The sequence below is a fragment of the Pinus tabuliformis genome, chromosome 1_2, assembly GCF_031772625.1.
Source record: "Pinus tabuliformis cultivar Carrire ecotype Pingquan chromosome 1_2, CPIR1, whole genome shotgun sequence".
Classification (NCBI taxonomy): Eukaryota; Viridiplantae; Streptophyta; class Pinopsida; order Pinales; family Pinaceae; genus Pinus; species Pinus tabuliformis.
Genome location: NC_142298.1, coordinates 103,338,427 through 103,359,984, shown reverse-complemented (window position 1 = coordinate 103,359,984; position 21,558 = coordinate 103,338,427). Strand labels below are relative to the sequence as shown.

At 37.0% G+C, this 21,558-nt stretch overlaps 1 protein-coding gene and 1 long non-coding RNA gene across 4 annotated transcripts in view; one reads left to right on the top strand and one right to left on the bottom strand.

Moving 5' to 3' along the window:
* Positions 1–21,558, top strand: part of LOC149204701 (glutathione S-transferase U15-like) — a 136,497-nt gene that overhangs the window by 75,735 nt on the left and 39,204 nt on the right. The window lies entirely within an intron of this gene.
* Positions 1–21,558, bottom strand: part of LOC149204702 (uncharacterized) — a 29,879-nt gene that overhangs the window by 1,228 nt on the left and 7,093 nt on the right. The window contains exons 2-4 of one of the 3 annotated variants that reach the window (XR_016251797.1): positions 21,448–21,533; positions 18,100–18,168; positions 17,913–17,995 (exon numbers count right to left, since the gene is read on the bottom strand). This is a non-coding gene — a long non-coding RNA (uncharacterized LOC149204702). The remainder of the gene's footprint in view (positions 1–17,912; positions 17,996–18,099; positions 18,169–21,447; positions 21,534–21,558) is intronic. The other 2 variants (XR_016251798.1, XR_016251799.1) reach the window with 2 other exon arrangements.

Below are 21,558 nucleotides of genomic sequence, written 5' to 3'. Positions count from 1 at the left end.
ACTTTGGGTGTTGTGCTGTTTCATAAAATCACCACTGTGTAACTTTTCCACTATGTAAAATGCTTAATTTACTTGGAATGGTAACTATTGAATGTGTACTCATTGTTGAAGTTTCTCTTGCTATTTGGTAGAGTGTGGGAATGCCTTGTGAGTGCTATAGTAATGCATTTTAAATTAAATGAAGAAAATGAACCTACAGCCATATGCTCCTAAACTATTTAATGAAACCCATTAAAGACAAACACAGTAAATGATAGCAAATTCAGGGGTAGAGAATTGGTTTTTCCAAAAGAGAAATATTACGTTGTTGTACCCTGATATAACAGATGCCAAAATCCCTCATTAGACGAGTCTTTCTTTTTTCTTCACCTTATGAGACTATCGCACAATATTGCAGTCCACTCACCTCAATCCATGAATTCTAGATGCAAAAATTCAGCGCTCTATACACCGCAAAATCTTTAGTTTTGTAGTAATGTAAATTATCTCAAAGATCTATATAGTGCCCAATATTCTAAAACTTGCAATACAAGGCCTCAAAACCTCAAATCCTAACCTTATACCCTTTTCACACACACCACAAACAAAAAAACGCTTTGATTTGCCAGTGCCAGTCCTAGAGAGAACGAGAATGACCACCAGAAAGGTACCTGAAACCAATTAAAAGCTAGTTTTGCTGAGTCCTAGACCCCACTAACTCCATTCATCCATTATTAATTTACCTTTCGAACAAAAAACTGATAGACACATTTGTTGAGAATGATCTGTGATTACTTTCATCCTAAGAGTGACCATAGAATATGTTAATTGGATGAATTCCAATATCCAATAGAATGTTCTCTATCTTATTCATGCCTATTAAATGTTGACGATTTGATATGGTCATTTTAAAAGCCCTAGTTTAAAGGATTTATGAATTAGTCCTTTTATGTTCGACTACTTATCCAAATCATTACATGTTTTGGTGAGCAGAATCTACTCTTCCAAATTGTGTAACTGTTTCTGTGTGTAGTTCATCCAAAACGATGCCAACCAAACAACCTATCAAGTATCAACTCAAAGATTGATATAAGTGAATTATGTTTAGGAGATGCACACTTTAATATCACAACCATCATCCTCCCTCTATTTTAATTGTTTTCAAAAATAGCAGGCCCATTTGTTTTGAAGCATTGCTATGGTCTATCTTTGGCCCTCCCTTCTTTGTTTTAGTGTTTTCAAGAGCTATGGGCCCACTAATTTTTATGCATTTTTCTGGTCCAAAATGTTTTCAAGAGCTATGCGCCCATTTTTCTTGTGTTTGGATTGGGCCTAGCTAAGTTGGAGAGGCAAATTCTGTGCATGCGTTGAGGTGTAATTTCTCTGTGAACAAGTCGAAATATCTTATGTCTATTGCAGCACAACCCTCGAATAGCTGTGATATAAAGGTCGAGTTGTAGCGCAGAAGTATAGGGCTTCTAGAGGATGATTTGCATAGGTGTTTGAGGACTATTAGGCCGAGTTGGGGCAGCACTATAGCTTTTACAGGAAGCCCTAGACAGGGTTGAGTATTTGAGGGAAGATGATGACATCCTAGAGAGGTATTTTGCATGTCTTTCATGATGATGTTTTTCTTCATTTGTTTTGAAGCATTGCTATGGTCTATCATTGGCCCTCCCTCCTCCGTTTCATTGTTTTCAAGAGCTATGCACTTACTCATTTTGATGCATTGTTCTAGTCCAAAATTTTTTCAAGAGCTATGGACCCATCTTTCTTTTGTTTGGATTGGGCCTAGCCAAGTTGGAGAGGCAGATTCTGTGCATGTTTGTAGTTTCTCTGTGAATAGGCTGAAATTTCTTTTGTGTATTACAACACAACCTCGGAATAGCTGTGATATAAAGGCCGAGTTGTAGCGCAGGAGTATAGGGATTCTAGAGGAGGATTTGCATAGGTGTTTGAGGACTATTAGGCCGAGTTGCGGTAGCAATGTAGCTTTTATAGGAAACCCTAGACATGGCCGAAAACATTAGAAGATATTGTGCATAGGGCCGAGTACTTGAAGGCAGATGATGACGTCCTAGAGAGGTATGTTGTATGTCTTTCATGTTGATGTTTTGCTAGGGATTGTAGGTATGGTTTTGGAAAGTTTTGAAGGAGCCTAAGTACAGTGGTTAGAATACTATTAGGGGTTGCTTGGGCAACCCTAAGTGTTGTGGAAAAATGGCAGATTTGTCACAACAAGAGGGTTGTACATTGTATGCCATAAGAATTGACTTTTGCAGGAGTAAAATGATGGTCAAGAGGGCTAGTTATTGTGCCCTAGTTCTGCGATTCACAGTGGGTAAAATTAGATATAAGAGGGCAGCTCCAAGCCCTAAGTCTGGTCATCTTTGGAGTAGTAGAGAGGCAAGAAGTGAACAATGGACTTCACATTCTTTACCATGTTCATGCTATTCATGTTGTAGAATAGTAGAATTTTTCTTTGACAATTTCTTCAACCAACTTCTCTATAATGTTCAAAATGCAATTTCAAATTTGAATCATAATTTGAATATTGCAACAGAATGAATCATAATTCAAATGCTCTTGGAGGGGAGAAAGCTGGCTCATAACCAGAGGAGATATCAGACTTCATTAAATGAATCTAACTAAGGAACTTGAACAATGAATTTACCTAAAATGATGCCAAACAATGTAGGGGCAAGCTTATGGGAGGATTGTTGCAGGCTTAGCTAGGTTGTTGAAGCATTGAGAGGAGTTGCTTGAGTTTGCAAGTTAAGTGAGAGGACCAGCCTCATCCAATGTCATTATGAAATAACACCTTGCTGGTCCTAAAAATATTGCACTAAACCTTAATATAGAATCGTTATGAGAAAAATGGAATTTAGAAGTTGTAAGATGGTTACTCCATTTTTTTGGCACCATAATCTACTATACTGGGTGTGCTAGCTTCTTCATTTTCATTTGTAGACCAGCCATGAAAGGTTCTACTTTTTTTATGTAAACTGTAGCCTAGATTAAGTGGACAAGGTGCCAAATTGATCACAATGGATGACTAGGCTAGAATTGGGTCACATTCATGACAAAAAAATGAAAACAAGAATAAACAAGTTTGATCATGTTCATTGCATAAGATAATAAATATATGTATGGATTAGAAGGCTGTATACTTCTCTCTTTTGTAGTAGAAGATTTCAATCTAGGAGGGAATAAAGGATCATACAAATTATGTTCGCTGATAGTGTGAGACTGGTGATCTGCACTCACATCAATCCTAGAGAAAGGTATAAATTGAGACCTATTGTGCGAGAAGAGGAATGTCCTTATGGTTGTGCAACCTTAACCTATAAGGGCTCTAGATTATACCTTAGAAAGAAGTAATTTAAATGAGTGAGAGAAAGGTGATATATATACATTTGAGCATTGAAATGAGTTATAAATGGTCAACCTTTGGATGGTAACAATTTTCAAAGTATATCTAGGGCCTACCTTTCAATGCCGAATTTAAATGTAAGTGAGCCAACTCAATCTGTTGTATTTACTATTTATTACATCCGTGGATGAAGTGTCTGTCAAGCCGGCTTGAAGGGGTGGAAATATATTGAGAAGGGGGTTGAATTTTTTAAAACATGACATTTAAGGGGATTTCTGGTGTGATCATAGAGCTTATCAAGTTATCAACTAATTGATTTTGGAAGGTTATGTTGCTTCAATTGAAATGTTCACTTGGAAAAGATTTGAAGGTGTGCTAGTATTCCAATGGAAAAAATCTAGCGTTTGAAGAGCTTTGGAGGCTACACGAAGAATCATAAAGCCCTTTCTTATGCCTTCATGGATTGGACTGATGGGGGAAAGAGAGTGGAAATCTTCTACGCAAACTTATTAAGTTCTATTCTCGCAGATGAATATGAAAATAATAATGGCAAGTAAATAATAAGAAGAGAACCATAATGTCACATGCTCAACATAAAACTTTAAATATATAACAACAGGGAAATTTGTAACCACAGGGATATCTAAGCATTACCAATATCAAAAATACATCCAAAAAATTGATAAAACAGAGATCAACTCTGCAAATTCGATAATACCACTTCTTTGCACTCCTCCTCACTCCTCAATGACAAATGATATAATGGAAAAGAAGAGAAATCATAAATGATCAAGGATTTCCAACTTTGGATATTGAAAATATCCCAGGACACCTAAATAGGCACCATCCTAACTATGGAAAGGATCTTCAGGAGTTTGGAGGGAACTCTTTTAATGATGTTCCACATGTCCTGGCATTTATGAGGTATATCTCAGAATTGGAAGAAAGACATGAAGATGTCATGATCATATTATTTATACTTTCTTTGGGATAATAGCATAATGGCTGGCTCAAACATTCTTGCAACCCAAAGAGCATACATTCTCTCAAAAATCTAGTTGAAATCTTCCTCAAACATTGTCACCCAAGATTTCAGAAATTTGATGATCATGACCAACACTTGTTGGCAGCCTTGCACAAGGAAGGCCACCTTTGTCTTTTTGTAGGAAATGATGGCATCCATGAAGATAATGATGGAGATTTTGTGGAGAGAGAACACCCTCTGGTGCTAAGCGAAGGAATGGATGAAGATGAAAAGGTATTGTAAGAAGAAGATCTTCCTCATCTCCTTCAACATGATGATCATCCAGATAAGGAAGACAATTTAGAGGGTGAATATCTATACTGTGATGATGTTGCTATTGATATGAATAAAGTGTTGAGCTCAAAATTTGAGGAAGTTAGCACTGTTGGCATCATTAAAGAGGCTACTAGCCTACTACAGATCCAGAAGAAGAATAACACAGTAGCCCTGATACAGACTTGATCCAGATTCATTATTTTCACAAAGAAAAGGAATATAATATATTGTGTGTTTTGAATCCATTCCTATCTATGATGAATATGAGCCTACAAATTACATTAAGGAACATTTCTTAGATTCAGTTGCGAACCTTTTTCTTTTCCCATAACTCAATGTCAACACAGCTAATGTGATGTGTGATCAATCCAACCCCAAGGCAGAGAATGACAGGGTTGTTTATGAAGAAGATAATGAAGAAATTGGTAAAGGAAGCATACCAGATCAACCTTTTGATGAGGGCTTAATTCTAGCTTTATGTTTTGTAATGATTAAATTCTTACCTCTCCATTTGATGACAGCTATGACAAATATGAAGAAAATCCAGCTTTGGAGATCTCAAGGGTCAAATGATATGCATCAGGGAAATTGCAGAAGTACAAAGCACTGTACAACATGTAATGATAGGATTTTTCTTGTTCTGGAAAGTGCAAGCAAGGTTTTCTCATAGAAAACAGTAAGGTAAAAGGAGAGGGTGAATGGGATGAATTTTTGTCTGTTCAGTGGTCATATATCATAGATGGCTTGACAAAAAATATTACTAGAAATTTTAGTGAGGAGCAGACTGTGTTTAATCAAATAGTCCGCTGAAATTGCTCAAAGAAACGCTGAAATATTGGTTTCCATCTCTCTTCTCTATGGAAGAAATGGATTTTCTCAAGATGCTATTACATACAATGAAATTGTTGGGAATACGAGTTGTTGAAAAAGGACCATTCAGTCTAGAGGTGATGGGGATCCCAACATATTTTTATTTGGATTTTAATGTGTCTATTTTCAATAATTATCAAACACAGCGGAAATGGATATTGTAGTCTCGAGATGATGAACTAGTTACTTCGGATTATGGACTTTACATTGGCAGCTTTATCTTGAGAGTTTTGGATTCTCAAGTGATCCCAAGAAGGACATGTGTGCCCAATAGGAGCAAGATGTTACCCCCTGGTTTGCATGAGAGTACCATAACAAATTTGTCCCTCAAAATTATTCCATAATTTGTGGACATATGAGATCCATGAAATGTTTGGATTTTTATTACTATGATCAGCCTCTACTAGCACTGATGATAGATATGAAATTTTGTGGGCTTTCTCCTAAATTAAAAACAAGGCTATGGTCTGAAACACACTTATGGGTAGTTGGATTTCATATCGAAGAAGATAACTAAGATAATTAATCCCATGGCTGGAACATCACCTGGTATAAGTGATGATCTTAAAGCAAAGTGTAACCTAGTGTGATGAGTAGACAGGGTATTATATTGAGAAGCATTAGGGTGTCGTTTGAAATGTATAACCAAGATGTCACCCTACAACAGTGTTTTCCATAGGGATCATGGAGATATAGATAGTTGCAAAAACAAGGCAACATTTGAAGTAGACATTCCATGACTTATAAGGCATTAGATGGCTACTAGTTCTGTACAATTATTGTGGGGCATGGATATCAAAGCCTAGTCAAGGGTGAACAACAACCAACTCGAAACTAAGTTGTTAAAGAAACCAAAGCTTGCATCTATTCGTGAAAGTAAAAATCAGATATTGAATCAAAATGTTTAAAGTATATGACCTCAATGGACCATGTGGGCCCTCACATGAGAGCCATGTGCCTCACCACTCCATCTCCATAACATATCATGCAAGCATTGTTCCATGACAAACTAGGCATTCCAAAGGTTTATACTACCTCCACCCTATACAACTTTTTAGACCTTTACCGGGATCCCAGAGGCAATCTCCTCTACCCAATCATTGTTGAGGGACTCCAGAGATGTATACCCACCACCAATTAATCAGTAAGGGACTCCATAGATAAATGTCTCCACCCTTTAGACAACAGGGATTCCAAAGATCAATGTCTCCACCCTCTCAGCAACAAGGATTCCAAAGATATTGTCTCCACACGAACTTTACTCGGGTTTTCTATCCCCACCTTGAGACTAGTACCGGTTTACATTTCACTTTGTCCCTTTAATTCAACCCATTTAAGAATTCCATGTTCCTTTACAACAACTCGTTTAAGAACATACTTGATTCGAAAGAGTGGAGGGAACTCTACTTGAATGGTTCATGAGGCACAATACTTGCTAATTTTTTGCAAATGGGGTAGCAAGCTAAGTGGGCTTGATTGTGGGGAAAACTCCACAGTTAAGCGCGCTTGAGCCAGTGGTGACCTAGGATGGGTGACCTCCCAAGAAGTCCTGGTTACTGGATGCAAGCCCCCGAAGTGATGATTGACGATATGTGATTCATTTCACTAGTTTCAATCCCACTTCTTCACCCCCGTGAGAATGTTCATAGATGAATGACTTAACGCAATTGAATCCAAAAAAATGATATCTAATTCCATGCTCCTTTACAATCTATGCTACAGAAAGACCTTTGTACACAACCTGACATACAAAGACCACCATAGAACACAACACCAATTCCATTGAAACACGCACTTTATGAGGCTGGTTAATGATAAATTAAGTGGATATGGGGAGAAAATTTCAGGTAAGTGGAACATAATATGAGCAAGGGATTGAAGCACTGGACAAGTTAGCTGAGTAGATCCCAGGTGTCCTCGCACACTAGACACCTATCTAGGATATAAATGCTTTGGACTTATATATCCCCTTCTTGGAATTTTTGGAACTTATGCAGTCCTTTGTGACCTCACAGTAGGTCCACTTGGGAAGTTCAGTACCAAAGCATTGAGTATTTGGTCCTCGGTTGGCTATTATGTTTGTCATTATATGCACTTCAAATTTTAGAGCTAGTTACCTAGGGGGCTATGCTTTTGTGTGGCATAGCTCTTTCTATTTTGACATGGATGGTTTGGAATGATTCTTTCTATGTTGTGAAGCCTTGCACATACCTATGCATGGGAATTTTCTTGATGGAGACCATGAAGAGAATCCTATTTCCCGAGACCAAGAGCTATCTACTCCCACACAATCCGATATGCAAATAGTAAAATATTGTAGCATAGAGTTAATTAACCCCACACAATCTGCTATAAAAATAGTAACATATATGCAATAGCAAGGGATTCAGTACAAAAACAAGGGAATTCATTATTCAAACACCACGACTGCAAGGGATCTAGTACCATGGCTAGGAAATTCGATGTGCAAATGGCACAAGATATGCAACAACAGGGGAACTAGTTACAAACTTATTGCTAAAATGCTTGCCTACAACAACACGCGAAGACAATAATAATAGAGAGAGTTTATTGCTCTAGATTTTCTATAGGTTTCCAACACTAACCTGTGGCAATATATATATATATATATATATATATATATATATATATATATATATATATATATATATATTTGCTTTGTTGTATCCCTCCTTATGTTGTCTCAGCAAGACCAGGCTCCCACCCTTGTACAACTGATTCCCCTGATGCTAACTCTCTCCTTGCATTACCTAGGTTTTTCTTCCTTTTTTTTTCCCCTGCTCCTGTTTCCTCTCCCTTTTCTACTACTTGATCCATGTTTCTGGTTAGTTAGTGCCTGAATAATTGGTATTTTCCTTTCCTGCCATTTGGCCTCCTTCTCTGCCATCGACAATGTGTGTTTCACCTCTAAAATATCTGCTTGCCCTAGTGAACTGACACACAAATTGGAGAGAATCCGAGCAATGTCCCATGCCCTCACTCAATGATCTCATTTTTGGCATTGTAACTATAGCGGCAACCACCACAATAAAATTCTAAAATACCCCTTATGAATTCAATTAAAATCGTTTAACTTTATGTTGGTAAAAACCCTCATCGTGGATAACCATCAATCCAAAGGCAACTTGTTATATCTCGTGTTTCCCATATACTTTCATGTGACCTAACCTTTTGTTTATTAGTCATACCCTCTTACTTAATTTTGGGTAAGGACATTTAATTGGTGAGATATGATATGACTTGTGTATCAATTGTTTGCATGCTTACTTTTAACTTTTGAATGTCCTTTGAACATTATGTTGAGGTTTGTTATTACAATGGTGGGATAATGAAATTAGCATTGGATGCACACTCTTTTAGTTGGAGTGAGGACATTAATCTAGTAAGAAACTTCATTTTTTTTAAATTGTCTTCTAAAATGTTTGCTTAAGAGATTTTTATTCAAGTTATCGCACTTTGGTTATTGGACTTTAGATTCTGTGAGATGAATTTTCTTATTGGTTTCTACTTTTTCGTTGTGTCCTTAATATCAAGGGTCTTGTTTTCTCTTGGGTTTTTGTTGTAGCTGCTACAACAGCCCCAAAAAATTTCAACTCTTTCAAAATTTTGGAGACACCCCATACTTGATTTCTTATCTCCCTTTGCCTTTGGTTTCCCAGGGTTTCGTCCCTTCTCTAACCTATCTATGGTCTCCAAAATACCTAGCAAGCTTGACTCTAAGGGGGAAAAATCAAGACACATCAAGTATGTAAATAAATAAATATGCGTCACCAATCTAATGTTGTCGCAGATCAACTTGTCAATTGCCATACTTATTCACAAAGAATTGGTTGTTCTTTTCAAGAATGTACAAATGACATTACTCACAATATCAAAGTGATCTTGTTGAATTGCTTAATCATAAATACACATCACCCACCATCCCCCACCCCCTCGGCCCTTCAAAATCTTCTCCTCCCCAATTCACACTACTCAAGTTAGGATCATCCTCTTAACAACACCTGAAATTATTGCCAAAGATTATTTGGATTCCGAACTATGAATCTGTTAAAATTGGAAACTAGGGAAAAATTTCACTTCGTTTATCTCCTTTGGTAAATATAATTGCAAAATTCAATTCCTCTTTTCGAGAGGACCAAAATCGATCTAAAGATTGTCAAATTTGGACAAGTAGAAATGGGATTTTGAATTTATTCTTCCATGTGAAAATTATCAAGGTCGACCTTATCTCTAAGTCACCTCAATAAGTCGAAAAGACACGCCTCTTCAACCCCCTCAACTACTATTTATTGAGGTGCCCTCAACCTCATTTGGCACATCCATATAAACTATTCTTTCTAAAATAGTTGCAGAAGAAAAGGATCTCCAATAAAGATTATTAGGGCATTTGTTTTGGGTTGAAATCCTTAAGCAGGAGGCTGAGGTCAATGTGGAGAAAGTTTGGGCTTATCTGTGGCTCCTTTATCATCTATTTCAGGGCCGAGCTAGAGGCAAATTGAGACAAGGAGGACGAGAATCATCTTGGGTGCATATTTATTGTAAAAAGGAGCCACAAACCTAGGGAAGTTTGAGCGAAGGCTTATTTAGGGCTACTTCTCTGTGATCAAGTGTGGATTCCTTATCAGAACTAGCCGCTAGATTGAAAGTGAGTCTGGGGTTTATTGTCATGTGTTCTTATACTATGAGTTGGGCTACAGGAAATGTTGCTACAACGGTATGTTGCAAGCACTTGTGAAGAGTCCTAATAGCCTAATTTAATTCTTCTTCCTCAACCACTGTCGAGGAAAGAAGGCGCAGTAAAATGAAGAGGTCATCACTCTTGTTTGAAGATAGTTTCATGATTCTGTTAGTTTTGAGAAACTGTAGTGTTCCTTGACAAGGAGCCTTGAGTCCTTGTTCATTGTTGGATGTCTGGAAGAGGTCAGCTATGGGAGCAGCTCATTGAGAAGGATGATCAGTAACTTCTTGAAACCCTAACTAGGTTGTAAGCTCTACTGACCTTACAAAACAAAGTTTTGATGAATCAAGGTATGTATCAATATTCATAAGGTGTGTTTCAATTGACATCAAGAGATATCTTTGGCTTGCTTGGAAGATATTTTTTAAAATCATTGTAAAGTGGATAAACACAAGAAAGCATGAAGGAGATCTCAAATCTATAGAATTACTACAGGACCTGTGCATTGCAGTTTTGATCTATTGTATTTCTTACTTAAAGTATATTCCTGTAGCAATTACAGATCTATGGAAGAATATTACATTTGGACTTGGATTGCAGACTTGTGACCTCTGTTGTGAATGAACTTGCTATGAATAGCTTGACCTGGTTTTCATGACATTCACATATTTGGTTGAAACAAAGTCTCATTAGGTGGATCATGGAAGTAACCTTGCATATATCTCTGCACTATTCTGTGAATCATTACAAACTTTCAAACCTCAGTTCATTGTCACTATGTGATTACAACAAACCTTAACTCTTGAAGAAACCTTGGAAGCACAGTACTGAATTGAAATTTGAAAGCACAGGAGTAGCATCATCTTATAGACCTTGGAAGCTCAATATTGATCTTTACTTTGCTCCCCTTATAGAAGCCAAATAGAAGTCTGCATTACGTCAAACATAAAGCACCCTTGGAGCTTTGGTTTAAACTTTAAAGACATCATTATTAAAAATTTAGAATATCATGTAGCAGCATTGAGACTTGTTGAACCATTATTGAAGCAGATGTTTTAGAACTACTTTTGATCTATCTTACGTGGACTTCTACATGATGGAGGATTCTCTCTTCTGGAATTGTCTAATCATAATGAAAATGTTAGCATACTTTTGAATAACCTCATCGTACTGGCATATCCTTTATTTGGTATCTGCATAATCTCTGTCCATCTGTCTCCTCAGTGTACAGTCTCAATAATATAATTTCTACGTTGTTGTATACATTGATCTCAGCTTTCTTTCATATACAGTAATCTCGGTTGATCTTTGCACTTTATGTAAGTATACTCCCACAATTCTTGTATATATGGAATGATATCAGCACAACAAACTTGGTGTATAATTTTGTTTATAGCTCACATAACCCTTGGTTCGATACTCAACGTTATTACACTTTCTCCTCACTCTGTGATATGGCACATTCATAATATATTATATGATTGTTGCAGCAGTTTAATGTATGACTCAGTTACATTTTTTCTACAAGGATCTTCGCACATCAACTATGTCTCATTTTTCTCTTGTCTATACTCCTAGGAGAGTACCTCTTGATGAACTTCTTGCTGAGGACAAAAAAAATATCGACATAAGAATATTAATATGGTAGTGCTGAGTATTGAATGATGTAAAAGGAGAGGAGTTGGACATTCTCTGATGATGCTAAAAATTGAACCTGGGCACAGTTGTGAAACCCTCTTCATTTGAAACCAAATTAGAGAAGGCAATCCTCTCCTACAACAATATTTGTATTCATAGAAACTTGTGTGATCTTCATGAAGTTATGACAACTGTGTTTTGGTCACCTGAATTATGAAGGTATCAGATCTATTTCATCTTATGGCATCGTTTGACCCCAATAAAATAAAAGCAACACAGGTAATACATATTATCATAATTATTGGATCTCTAGGCATAAATATCTACAAGAGAAATAATTTCACAATCGCATAGGCTCATTGTACCAAGTTTTTTGTTTGAGCACGTTCATTTCTCATCAATCCTATTCCTTCCTCCCCATCAAGCAAAGCAAAGGAGCCATGAAGGAAATTGTGTTTTCCTCTATCATGTTGTACCTTCAAGAAGTGAAAGCTTTTAATCAGAGTCTTTTATTAGTAGAACTGAGATTCTGCTGAAATCACCTCACTAAACTCAGATCTTGGATCTCTCAAGAAACAAAAATGGTTCTCCTAAAAGACCTGAAGCTATCTTGTGCAGTAAAGCTTTTTTTGGATACCTTACATGTGGCACTACTCAAGGTATAACAACTCATCATATACAGCTCAACATCATTCATGAACTTTTTACAAGGTGTAGAACCTTCTGCAAAATTATGACAGTATTGCAGTCTTATTCACAAACAAAGTTGTGAATAAGACAATCAAATAACTTACCTTTTGAAGAATTATCTATTATGAATATTCTACAATGATCTTCAGTTATAAACAACATTTTTGCAGCAATTTGGATAAGAGATGCAGCACACCTAAATATTCCATGTTGAAGAATAGTTAAGATGAAGAAGTTCATGGCATTGTGGAACAGTATCTTTTGAGGCAACTCTCACCTTGAAATCAGAGGTGACTTGAAGAAGTATCTGCAGGGGACCCTAATTTTGATATCCGGATCTTATGTAGAATAGTTTTATAAACACCTGAATGCAAAAGATCTTTCTTCACTATGGATCAGTTGCCTCGTGACTTAAGGCCAGATGATCACCTTAAGAGGAAGCTATAAAATCCTTGGATTAATAGCAGGTTGCAGATGATTGCATTCTCGATATTCAAAGGGAACTATGAAGTTTGGATACAGCTATTTTTTTTTTCCAAGGAAAAAAACGGTAACCTTTTATTAAAAAATTTAATGAAAAGTTACACTAGCAGATGCAATGAAGCATTCCGTAAGATGCCACCTGGGCACGAGTGCTTTCACACCCAACATAGACGTGCACAAAGAATAAGAACAGAGAAGAGAAGAGAAAAGAAAAGAATAGAAGTTTCAAGTTTTCCTCCCCTTCTTCTTTTCGACCTTACGCCACTCTCCTTGAGTGGGCTCGGTTGAGGCAATGACTATCTGTTTTTCAGCATTCTGAGGGCCTGTTTCTTTGTCTGAGTCTGAAGTGTCTGAGTGATGATACCGTTTGGTTCCTCCCATGCTTTGGTCCACGCTTGTCATCTGAACCTATGAAGCCTTGTTGTCTGATGTGTTTTCCTTCTGGTTCTCTGTTTCATCTTCCTCTATAGTGGTATCATCTTCTTCTACTTCTGTTTCTTCGTCTTCTTTTCTCTGTGAGGCTTTCATTGCTACTGCTCTCTTCTTTACGACGCCATCTATGTTCTGCCATCCTTTTGGCTTCCTTTGTTGCGGCTTGCTCTTGTTTTGACTTTTGCATGCATTAAACAGGTGACCTGTTTGTTGACATCCCCTGCATCTGAACGCTGTATTCTCACAATCCAGAGTTTGTTTCCACTGTGAATTGTTGAAATTTAGAATGATTCTATCAGGTAGTCCTTGGCTAAGATCTACCTCGATGCATATCCTGGCAAAAGTAAAGATTCCTTTTATGTGTCTCTCTGAATCAATCTTTAACATTCTTCCAAGGGCATTCCCTATAGCTAGTAAGGCCTTATAGTGCCAAAAATGTATCGGAAGATTATGCAGCCTTACCCATACTGGCATCCTTGATACCACCATGGTATTGGCATCAAACTCTGGGAACCATGGGGTAATAAACAGTCCCGCATTGCCCCAGAACCATGGCCCTTCATTGAGTATTTTTTCCTTGTCTTCTTCTGCAAGAAAAGTTACTATGAAAAAACCCTTAGAGCATAGTTTTATTTGACAATTTTTTGTCCAGACCGTGTAGATCCATTTGTACAAGGCATCAGTTCTAGGCCAGAAGCCGTTAAATCTACAAATAACAGCGTTTTTCTGTAGATCTGAGAATATGTATTCTACCTCTGGTAAATCCAGCGAGATGGATGGGCTTTCTGGCGCTTGATCCACAATGTACTGCCCTGGGGGTGCATTATCAGTTGTAGCTTCTTTCACCTTTGGGGATTCTTTCCCTTTGGCTGCATCGCGGTAGGTACCTGTAGGGTTTGAGGTAGCTCCCTTAGATCCACCTCGCAGTCGATGATTGAGGGTAATAGTTGAGTCCTTTGCCACCCTGTAATGCTGGAGTGTGAGTTGGTCCTGCAAGCAGTACCCAGAAAAAATTAGGATTTGTAATGCAGCTGGAATCCCTATTTTTTCCTGGATCTCTTTTTTAAGCTCCAAGACACTCATCCGGTCCCAGATCTGCACACAAATGTGTCTGCCTTCTGTTGATCTGATAAAAATTTGCTTCAGATCCGTTGTGTCTGCTTTGTGTTCTGGATCTGGCCAATTTTTGTTTTGCTTCTGTCTGGATCTGGCCGGATCTGATAGATCCGCTCCTATTCTGTAGTATTCGACCCAATCTGGTGAGCCGTACCCCAGATCAGAGATCCTAATGAGGCTATTTCTCATTTCCAGGTCATAGCCTTGAAGTTCCCCAAACCCTTCCTGCGCAGGGGTGATCTCAAGCTTCAGGGCTAAGATCCCACGACTAAATCTCAGCTCCTTGCCATGGATCAGGGAGAAAAATGCTCGATCTGGGCGGCAAGATGCATTTTCAACGAGATCTGCAACAAATAAACCCGGATCTGAAAAAGGGCGCAGATCTGCAGCCTGTAAAACCCTCCTGCCTTTGCTCCATGCGATCTGTGCCTGGCACGTCCTGGTCTCTAAGAGCAGTATGTCATTTTGACAAAACACATAGATCCTTGAGACTGCAATCTCCACCGATACACTGCCGCGTTGATCTGGAAAGGTTTGGGTCGATTGTCTGCGCCGTTTCACGGAGTATTCCTTTCCAGCGTCGTAAGGGTCAGCTCTTACCGTGACTCCATACCCTGGTTTGCCTTCGGCCCATGCAAGAATCGTTGGACCATCTGCGGCTGCTAGCAGATCTCTGCAAAAACAAAAACTAGCACCTGGATAGGTTCTGGGCTCTAGGGCAGAAAAAATATGCAGATCGCTGGCCTCGGGCAGCTTTCCTTTGTTCTTTGGACGCAGCAATCCGGCCCAGTACCAGAGAGAGGCATCATGCTTTGGGCCGTCAACGATCCAGCTTCCATTTGTTCCAAAACAGCGCAGATCTGCAATGGCCGCGGCGACGCAGATCAAAACTTCTGAAACCCTGACTCCGTGAACCGCCTCCATCGCTCCTCCCCGTATCTAAAACTTTAAATTGCTTTTTCAGTTTGGATACAGCTATTGATGTTGTCTATCCAACAATATGATGATCCTCTCCTTCACCAAACATATGCCTTGATTTGAAGACAATTTATTGATAGATACTCATTAAGATAATATGATTTACACTGATGAGATTTGCTAATATGATAGTATGACAAATGGTAGGAACTCATGTAAGTGTTGTGTATCTTGAGGCTAACATTTACTTCTTGAATAAATCAAAGATTGAAGTCTGAAAGCGCCATTAAAGAAGAATTTACCAACAGTAAGCATAAAGCCATTTAAGGAGACTCTTCAAAGAGCCATTTGTGCACACTATCATTGTATATTGCAGAAGAAGATTCCGAGAATCCAGTATTTCACATACCACTTCATATGGTACAGCAAAGGACATTCATCTCTTAATACATATTCGAGTGGATAGATCTCATGATGATACCTTAAAAATCATTGATACCTTTGTCTACATGGAACTTTATCAATGTAAATTTCTAGTGATTATGATGGTTTTCACCTCTAACCGGTCTTTATAAATCAATCTAGGACAAGGTCAGTCCAACCTGGACCCAGCAGGTCTAATTTAGACCTAGGTTAAATGACACATACCCTCCTAAAAAAGGAAAAAATAGGCTAAGTCTACCCAACAAGTGGAAAAACCCATCGTGTAAATCATGAACACATCCACTTAAAGAAAGAACCTCCAAGTCAGCTTTGACCAGCTAACAAAAATCATTATTTTCTCATTTTCCCATTCTTGCTCATTTGTCCTGGAATTTACAGAAGGGTTCTTCTGTTGGCACTGACTCTTAAAAGCTACATGTTTTTAATTATTTATCCAGTATTTCAAATTTTTGACATGATCTCATATTTTACTTTAAATCTTGAATCTTGATATTTGATATTCATGCATCACCCATGGTCGATGAAAGTTTTGAATTTTATATCTAGATGGATGATGATGGTAATAGATAGTAGATACAATCATTAGATCACAATTATATCATGTACATTGTATGATGTACTTTTATCTTTGGATATGTTAATTTTGCATTATATTCAGTCTATTTACATTAAATCGGTGTAATATCACATGTATAATCTAAAAAATAAAATATTTTTCTTGAAAATCTATAGTTTATTCTTTCTGGTGTAAAGCCCTTTCCAAGTTTATTCACAAGTCTTTACCAAAACCTGAGTTGAGTTCGACTCTCAGACCAAAATGAGTCATGTCCCAAGTCAAGCTTGGCAACTGTGGCTTCCCCCTATCAGAAGAATTCATGAATTAATAACAAAATTTATATGTTATGATCTTTTGCAATAAGATGCTAAGCTTGCCTCAGTTCCAATTAAGTGTATTTAATAATTTTCTAAATTGCAGAGCCTATTGTTCTATTGATGCTCGCTTCCCATCATGGCCTTATTTGAATTAGGCCTTATTTCGTTGAAGTTATCAAAACCAAAGGTATAGGGACAATGCTTCCTCCATTTGATCTTTTGCAATAAGCTTCTAAGCATGCCCAAGTTCTAATTAAGTATATTTAATAATTTTCTATATCATAAAGCCTATTGTTTTGTTGATGCTCGCTTCCCATCATGGCCTTATTTGACTTAGGCCTTATTTCGTTGAAGTTATCAAAACCAAAGGTATAGGGGCAATGCTACCTCCATTTGATATTTTGATAGTAAGATATCTAATTTTTCCAATTATAGGAAATCATAATATCCAATATAAAAAGAACATCGGTTCTGTACAATGGATCAATCACTCAAAGAAGACACGCTTAGTATAGAAAGAGACACGATCCAAGAAAAGGTTGTACTAAAGTTCACTTTTGACTCAATAAAAGAAGATATGTGAGTAATTTTACTCAGTCAAAACCAATAAACATATTGATTTTTCAATATTTTTTGGATAATTTATAACTTATACCATAAATAGACCCAAATTAAGAGTTTTTCCAATCAAAACAGACAAATCTTGCCTCCCAAGCGAGATCAATAAAAGATCAAGAGATCAAAAATATTTCTTTTGTAAAAATTTCTGGTGTTCACTTTTCACTCAGCTAAAGAAGATAAGGAGAATTTTTATTCAGTCAAAAGGAAATCAACATGTTGATTTTTCAACAATTCTTGTGTAGAGTTCCCCCATTGACAAAATCTAATTAAGAATTTTGCATCCAAGCAAAGAGGGAAAATTTACATCCAAGCAGAGAGGGAAACTTTGCATCCAAATTTGAATAAAAATTTGAGGGATAAAACATATTTTCTTGTATGAATTCCAACCATTCTCACCTATCTAGCAATGAATGTTTTGTAATGGATCCACGAGGCATTGGATAAAAATTGAACATTGAAAACAAAGCACCACATACCTGATGATCTCTCATCGGGTTCTAATCATGCTCCACAAAAACTACTCTATCTGTTGATGTTGGATTTAAAGCAAGTCCTCCAACTACATTGAGTAATATCCAATGCACTTAGAAGATTGTAACAGAACATTATTTTCATATGAATAACCTTTCACATTATAAAACTGAAATATTTCTTCTGACTCACCATGTGTTGTGAGGAGGAGAAAATCAATGGCTGGGTCTTAATTGAAAGCTTTTACAATGTCAAATTTTCCTAAAGGATCAACAAAACCATCCAAATGCAAATATGTCACACTGCAAGTGGTGCAAATAATTCATGGATATTATAAAAAACATGCTCACTATTTCTCAAACTGCAGAATGAAAAACAAGTCATGCATGAGATTAAAAATTATGCTCAAATGTTCTGATCCAGCCAACCATCTATTATGATGAGAAAAATTCACTTCAGCTGTTCTCTATTCACTATGGCCTTGGGGGTGTTTCTTCCCTGCACACCTTATCAACAACTTGTGACGGATGTTTATCTGGTTTCGATGCCCAACCTCATGCTGTTCCCTTAAATGAATACCTCAGTTTTATAAAGGGAAGGATATATGTCAATATTGGTGTGATGTTCACCCAATCTGGGTCTTTGTCCGTAGATGGGTGACTGTGGAACCCGCTTCTGAAGTATTTCATAGTTTTTTCTAGTGCTTGTTGAGGTTGCATGAGCAGTCTTCCCTCTTTGTATAAAATCTCTTTACATAACATTTTACTATTAGTTAAAGGAAGCTTTTATGTCCAAAAAAATCTAATTGCATTGACTTACCTTTTACTAGGACCTTCATGAGAATAATTCATTTTAAATAATGAATATCAGCTATCCTGGAATGCACTTTTTAAAGTTTGTCCTATATAATGGTCTAACATCCTACTAGACCACTGGTTGCTTTTTACTCCTAAAGGATCTTCTCGTCATCATAACCCATTAGGTCATGCTCTTAGACTCATATTTCTATTATGTAAGTCCAAGCTATTGGTTCAAACCTCACTGTAGATTTAAAACTTAAAACATCAACCTTGTGCACACAAGGAACGTATTTAGTAAACTACAAGGTTATCAAAATTTACCATGTTGCATCACATTTTTCTTGACATCATGACCACTATCATCTAAGGGAATAAAGTTTTGTATTTAAACCAGGAGATCAATTTCGTCAAAAACAAGTAGAGACAAGGTATGAACAATGTGAGTAGAATTCACTCAACTAAATTATATTTATAAAATATCAAGACTTTAAAGTTTAAACAGTGGAAATTTAGCACCTAGCCTTTTTGGATTCACATCTCCTCCTGACAATGTGAAGTTGTTCCATTTGCAGTATAAATTCTACAAAGTCCACAAGGTGGTAGCATAATTGGCAAAAGGCATGTTGACAAGCCCTTGTGTATCCAAGTAATCAAAAGTTCAATCCCGTGGGCATGTCTCGGCAGACGAACTTATATATATATATATGTGTGTGTGTGTGTGTGTGTGTGTGTGTGTGTGTGTGTATATGTGTGTGTGTGTATATATATATATATATATATATATATATATATATATATATATATATATATATATATATATATATATGCTACAAATAATGGTGAATACAATGAGTATAATGTATTGTACAGAATGATCTCGGGAAGAAGCTATGTTAGGCCCCTACACTAGTATTATAGAGTTACAGTGGTTTCAATATGGAGCTCCTAAAATCAAGAAAAAGCGAGATGAGGAAATTTGATGGCAAGGATCTAGTAAATTGGATACTATAGATGGAGAAATATTTTGATCTACATGGTGTACCACTGTTACAAAAGGTATGTATTGCATCTAATTATTTAGAACCAAATCAATTTTTATGGTATAAAGGGCTTTGTTCTCGTAAACCACTTGTCACGTGGTCAATTTTCACGAAGGAAATGATAGCACATTATGAGGATACAAAGAGAAACACCTTCTTTAGCCAATTGATAAATCTCAAACAAAAGTGTTCAATGGCAGAGCACATTGAGGAATTTCAAAAATTGAATATAAGGGAAAATGTTGTGGCAGATGCACTCTCAAGAAAGAATGAGGATGTGGAAGCATTGTTGTGCGCCATTTCGATTATCCAACCAGAGTGGATAAATTAAACAAGGTATGAATGGAAGAAGGACGAAGAAGTGTGGCCACTCATTCAAAAGTTGCAAAAGATCCCAATTCAAACAATATTGCGAGAACTTGAAGAGGAAGAAAAAATCATATTGGAACCTGGAGCAGTCACAAAAACAAGAACTCGACAGCTACGAAATCGATCAATTTCAGAGTATCTCATCAAGTGGAAGAACTTATCCACTGAAGATTCCACATGGGAGGACAAGAATTTTATACAGAAGCATCAAGAACTACTCAAGTGTTGAGGACAACACTTTTTGAAGGAGAGGGGCATGTTAGGCCCCTATACTACTAGTGTAACCCCTTATTGTTAATAGTACAACCCCCTTATTATATTGTTGTACCCATGTAGTCCCCATATTATTACTATTGTGCCCCATAGAAGCCCACTATTGTTATTATTGTGCCCTTACATTATTATTGTTATGTCGATTCTGATTATATTATGACCCCTTAGACTCCTATATATATAAAGGAGGTATTGTCATTTGTATCATCCAAGAATTGTTCATTTGTGTAATGTAAAAGAGGCTGTCCCCTCGAAGAGGCTGAATTCTAAGGCATTTATCTCTCTCTTCTATCTTTTTGTGAGTTGGTTTCATAACAAGCTAATTGCAAGATCTAGTAACAAGTTTTTAATTTTGTAAATGCACTCCCAGAAATATCCTTACACATGTATGATAAGGAAACTTTTACTAAGTCATCTTTGTCTCTCTCCTTGATTTACGATTGTGATCTAGGCGATGTCCACAACAATTGAAAGTCTTAGTAATGCATTGGTATATCCTGTTATTATAATTCTGTTTCACAATAGTACTCCTACTAATTGAGTGTGAGTAACAACTGTGAGATAGAGGTGGTTTATAAGGCACTAGCTGCACTAGGTTTTCCAATCTAGTAGAAGGATTTGGGGGGAAAATCCTACAGTTGATGTAATAGTATCCTCTCTTAGTCTAGTACTAACATCACATGGATTCTTGGTGGCATCTCTCATATGACCACTTTGCTTGTGGTCGTTATCCATGTTGATGCTCATCCCCTCTCTCTAAGGAAAGTAAAACACTAGTTTTTGCCTCGGATAAACATTTCTTGACTAATATAAAATAGTTTCCCAAATGATATGAATTTCCTTTAAGACAGAGCTGGTAAATGGATGTAAAGAAACCCTCTTGGGAGGATTCAGATCATTTATTTTCCATGGTATCCAAGTTACCATTGAAAACAAAAGGTCTAGCTCTTCCATAATAATGAGGAAACAAAGGCAAAAACAAGTGCACATATCATAGGAAATGGATGTATGGAGTTGTATGAAAAAAGAAGTGATATGTATGCAACAAATTTACTTACCTTTGGGTTCACAAGATTTGGATTCTGAGATTTGTCTTCATATTCTGTATTACGGACTGATGACGACTCTATTTTTGTTTCACCATCTACAATCAACAAAATTGGTTTTAC